Here is a 5,892-nt window from a genome sequence, read left to right on the forward strand (position 1 = left end):
GGATTGGGAGTCTAAATACTGTCAGCAGAACTGTTACCCTGAAGTGGATGTGTAATGAAATGCTAATACAAGCAATATTGCAGCAGGCTTTTGTGTAGAAATTGATAACCCCATATCCACATGTATGTAAAAATAAAGAAGATATAGAGTGCCACAGTCATTTTGAAAAGCAAAACACAACCTGGTTTGAAGCACAGACATCTAAAGTGTTTAATAATGGCACAATAGCAGCAGAGATGATTAGGACAGAATTGAGAATCTGTTAACAGTCAATTGATTTTTGACAAATATGGCAGCACAAGTCAATAGAGATTAGGTTTTCTTTCAAAAAATGATCTGAGACATTTGAATTTCACATGCAGAAAGACCCTTATCATACATCATACAGACACAAATTTAAATCAGAATGCATTATAGGCTTAATTTATAAAGCTTTCAGATAAAAAAAAAAAAAACAGTGAAGAAAGTCAGTCTGTGGTGGCACACGCTTTTAATCCCAGCACTTCAGGAGATAGAGGCTGAAGGATCTCTGTGAGTTCAAGGCCAGCCTGGTCCACAGAGTGAGTTCCAGGACAGCCAGGGCTATTACATGTTACACAGAGAAAACCTGTCTCATAAAAAAAGAAAAGAAAACTTTCTGACTTTGACCTGGATGAAAATTTTAAATAAGTACAATATACAAGGCATTAAGTATAAAAATTACAATTAATGAGTTTGTTTGTTTTTTCTTTTTTTAGGTGGGGGTTCCAGTCAGGGTTTCTTGGTGTAACAGCCCAGGCTGTCCTGAAACTCACTCTGTAGACCAAGCTGGTCTTAAGCTCACAGAGATCCATCTGCCTCTTTCTCCCAAGTACTGGGATCAAAGGTGTGCACACCACCACCGCCTGGTTGAGTTCTTTTCAAATAAAATGTTTTATGCACCATCAGGAAAAAAGTAGGCAGATCAACCAGAGGATGAGAGAAGAATTTGCAAACTGTATATCTAATAATAATTTGCATTGTGGATATACAGATAAATGGGGACTGGGGAGATGGTCCAGTAGGTAAAATCACCCACCATACAAATCTGAGGACCTGAGTTCAAATCCTGAGAACCTATGTAAACTGGACACACAATGTGGTGCATAGTAGACTCTAGGTACATATTTTTTGGTGGACAAATACATGAAGTCACTCCCAGTTACTCACACCTTGTTGCTACTCTGCTTCCTGAGAGTGAACTCCAGGATCTCATGAGTAGATCAGATGCTCTGAACACATGGAAGGCTCCCTGCTTGGGGGGTCATAGAAATGGGAATCATGACCTGGAATACAATAGACATCTCCTGGTTTATATGTGTTTCTTCTTGTGTATGACTGTCCCTCTCCTGAATCACAGCAGCTGTGACCACCTCCCAAGATGAGTTCTATTTACCTTCCCTCATAGAGAGAAGGAATGGAGTCCCTTCTGCTCAATAAGATTGTGCAAGTCATGAACAACCCACAGGAATGGGACTTGTCTGTGATGTGGCTTCCAGGATAAATGGTACAGGAAACTATTCTTGGAGTTGCTAGTGCCATGGTAAATAATTTAGACAAATACTTTTTTCCTTTGGTTTGTCAGCTCGTTCTCTATCTGGGATGGATAGATATTACCTTATGTCTCCCCAGGAAGTCATACCATGATGTGACACCCTGAGAGTTTGGTCAGGGTGGGCCTCTGAAGGATTGATGTTAGATTCCTACATAGTACAGGAGTGTTGAAGTGGTGGGGCGATGCAGAGACAGGCACATGTGAAGGGTAAGTAGAGCATTGGGGCAGTCCCCCTAGAGGGATTAGTGTCATTCTTATAGTACTCCCCCCAATAATTCCCACACACTTGTGTTGCTTAAAAACAAAAACAAAAAACATGCCTGGGGGCTGGAGAGATAGTTCAGCAGTTAAAAATACATACTGTTCTTCACAAGGACCCAAGTTTAGTTCCTAGCGCCCATAACAGACTGCTCACAGCTACCTGTAACTCCAGTACCAAGGGATCCAATGCCCCCTTCTGAACTTCATGGGTACTGCACCCACCTGCTCACACTTACACATCAGTACACATGCATTTAATGTCAAAGTAAAATAAACCTTTTAAAAATGCCTAGCTCTGAGTCCCTCTGGTTTCCTGTCTCACCAAGTGACTTCTCTCTCCCTGCTGCACATGCTCCCACCATGATGCCACCCACCATGTCCTGATGTACAAAGAAAGCCCTTACTGGGGGCTGAATGGATGCAGTTGCCCAATCTCAGATTTAAAGCCTCCAAAACTCTAAGATAAGCAAACATTTTATTTGGTTTTTTGAGGCAGGGTTTCTCTGTGTAACAGCCCTCGTTGTCCACCTGCCTCTGTCTCCTGAGTGCTGGAATTAAAGGTGTGCACCGCCGGGCGTTATTGGCATACTCCTTTAATCCCAGCACCCGGGAGGCAGAGGCAGGTGGATCTCTGTGAGTTCGAGACCAGCCTGGTCTACAAGAGCTAGTTCCAGGACAGCCTCCAAAGCCACAGAGAAACCCTGTCTCGGAAAATAAATAAATAAATAAATAAATAAAATAAAGGTGTGCACCACAACCATCTGGCAAGCAAACACTTTTTAAAGAAAATACTCCAACTAGAGTATTTTGATATATCAACACAAAGCAAAATCACAGGCTGTCTGTCTAAACACTGCTTCAGAGACACGCTATGCATGCTGGAGTCACCAAGCAAATGCTACCGTACTGTAGACTTCCGTGGCTTTCTAATTACACAGGGTAGTTTACCTGTGGTTGAAATCTTGTACTGGCATAGTCTTCACCGAGAAAGGCTAGCTAGCTTAGCTTTACCTAATACTGTGATTGACTTATAAAACATGGAATGGAATATGATGTCTAGTAAATGAAACTGCAATTCTAGACCTATCATGTAACACCATAAAAGGAATTCTGTAACATAGAAATACCTGTCTGTTTTTCCTGCTTGCTGCTGGTGTGCCCATTGGATTTTGCTTTTGTTTTTCCTTTAAATTATTTTATTGATTGATTGATTGTGTGTGTGTGTGTCTGTGTGTGTGTCTGTGTGTGTGTCTGTGTGTGTGCTCGAGCACGTGTGCGTGATCACCAGCTCTCATGCGCATGTGCATGTGCTGTGATTTGTCTGTGGAAGTCACGGGACAAACTGCAGGAGTCAGCTCCCTCTTCCCACTATTTGGGCCCCAGATCAAACTGAGTCCTGAGGTTGGTAATGACAACCTTTATCACCAGAGCTCTGTCCTATGGATTTTTAATTGTCAGCCTTCACAACCATGCTCACCAATTTTTGAAACCAATGCCCCCCCCCACACACACAAGCCTGTCCCCAAAAGAATCCTTACACTCAGCAAATGGATAAACATTTCAAAGGAAAATGTGAAATGTGTCTATTTCGAAATTTTTGTCTAGAGGCAACTTCTCGTGAGTTGTGCAGCTTCTACCATAAGTGTCTCATCATCTTTCAGGTTTTTTTTTATTTAAATCATGTATGTCATTGGCTAGCATGGCCTAATTTGACAATATATACTTCTGATTAAATATACACAGTCAGTGATCTGTGACACAGAAGATGGCAGCAAGCTCTAGTTTTTGAATCATGTTAGTGGCAGAAGGACAGTGTTAGATTTTCCCACCACCAGACAGAAGGCACTTAGAAACCACTCCTGTCACAGTCTGGGTGTGGTTCTGATTAGAAAGCAAACAGCTCCAACAAGACCAGGAGCTCTGAGAAGCAATGATATATCAGCAAAAAGAAGCCTGAGGCAAACACAGCAGGCTTTGCAGCTTCTCAGTTTGAGCTGCTTTGCCTCAACTTGCCTTTCCAATTACCAGCACAGGGCAAGGAAGAGAGGATGTGAGCCACAGGCCCTGCCCACATCTGCAGACTAGGTGGGTGCAAAGGGCCTCACTTGTGCTGACAGAAGAGAAAGTGTAGAAAATAAGGGAAGACTGTTATTGCTCAAAAGATCTGGAGAAAGATAGAGTATAGGGACAGAAGGAAAGTCATTTTAGTGGAGTTTTTTTTTAAATCTTCTAAACATCACTTATTTATTTACTTCTTTGGAGCAAAACAAATATGTTTCATAGAAGACACTAAGCACCATGGTTACTCCAAATTGCTCAAGTGTTCTCTTCATGCATACTCATAGTCAGAACACTGCCTGCACCAGATGTTTTGGAGTGGCTAGCTCCAAAGCTCACTTGACATCATCCTGTGGCATTCCTTTCACTGATGTTTAACAGAGGACTCAAAGTGTGACTCACACCTTGGCCAGAGACCACATGGATTGAGGCAGGCTTTAAGGAATCACAGACCCTAATTGGGGCCAGCTTTGTGCATCCACAGCTTGCCAATAGGAGAAAAGGTTGTCTTGTCTGAGATTGGGTTCCTTGTATTATTTTGGAGAAGGGTTCTACCCCAAATTAAGAGCAGGAAGGAAACTGGGCTGGTGAATTCAGAGAAGCAATACATACTGTGCAATCAACCTGGAAGTTAGTACCATGTCCCAGAGCGCCGAATTAATGACAAGACCTGGTGTGTGTCTCTTTTGGAGGTAGCTTCCTCTCCCCTCCCCAGTTATGCAAAAATACAGTGCTCTGCTTAAATATTAGTGTGTATGTGAAAATTCAGGTTGATATGTCTGGTAAGCAGGCTTGAGAATGGAAGTAGCAAGCCTTACGACATTTGTGTACAGGAGTGCAGTGGGCACGCAAACCGGACTCAAACTTCTAGTGTGAGTCAACAGAGTCCTATTGGCTATGTTTAAATAATTGGGCTCTGCCCTCTTGCACTTTGCACTGTGTTCACAAGGATCATTCTCTATTAATGGGATCAGTGTTACAAGGGAGGGATAAAGTAGGAGGGATTTTGAGTTGGCTCTTGAGAGAAAGGAGATTCTTACCTGTGGTTAGGGCTTGCCAAAAGGATGAATCTTCAGCAGCAAAGGTGAGGCCTGGTCAGGGGACAGGCCTCTGTGTCCATTTGACAGGCCTTCTGTGTCTGTGCCCTGTGGAGGATGATTAGGGGCAGGGCCAAGAAGCACTGCAAGAACACCGTGAAAATGGTTGTCAAAGAGACAAGAGTGGATAGAGATTGGGTTTGGTGGGAGTGAGGGCATCCACAGGAAAGCACAAGTGAAAATCAGGAGGCTAAAGCAGCAACAGCTGGGAAATTGTGTGGAAGACCAGAAAGGTGATGGGAGCAATGATTCTGAACTCTTGGGCTAGGGCTGTAGAGAAGAGAGAAGAGGCACCACAGTTCCTGATGAACACAGGACATTTGAAGAAAAGAAATTTAACTGGGGGAGGGGCGGGGCCTTGCATCTATTCCGGAGGAGGTGAATAGGTAGACCCACACCCCGTTAGAGTTGGGAGAGACGTTTGGACCAGAGAGGAATTTAGAAGTCAGCAAGATACAGATGCTGGCTGAAGCCTTGCAATCTCATCCTGACCCCACCACAATCCTCCCTGCTTTCCTCATCATGCCTCCCAGCTATGCGGGCCCCTAAATTCCTCCCAGTTCAGACACTATAACTGGCAAGCTGTTCGGAAAGAAGGCAGTTTGGGAGGCAAATCACAAAGGGAGATCTTGAGACAGCTAAGAAATTATGGCATCTTCAGACCTGGCATGTCTCCTGTCAATGTGGAAAGTGCTTCTCGTTTAATGTGTGCAGTCTGATAGGTCAATTAAAAAACAGAGGGCTCAAGACCTCACACACAAATTGTAAATCAAATATCATCAAGAATCTTGGGTCACTTCTCCCCACTCAGTTACACATGCTCTTGACATATATATGCTCAGTGTATGCAAGCTAATTCCAGTATTAGCCTAAGCAAAACCATAATTAGGAACACCTGCTGCT

Source organism: Cricetulus griseus, chromosome X (assembly GCF_003668045.3).
Source record: "Cricetulus griseus strain 17A/GY chromosome X, alternate assembly CriGri-PICRH-1.0, whole genome shotgun sequence".
NCBI classification, from domain to species: Eukaryota; Metazoa; Chordata; class Mammalia; order Rodentia; family Cricetidae; genus Cricetulus; species Cricetulus griseus.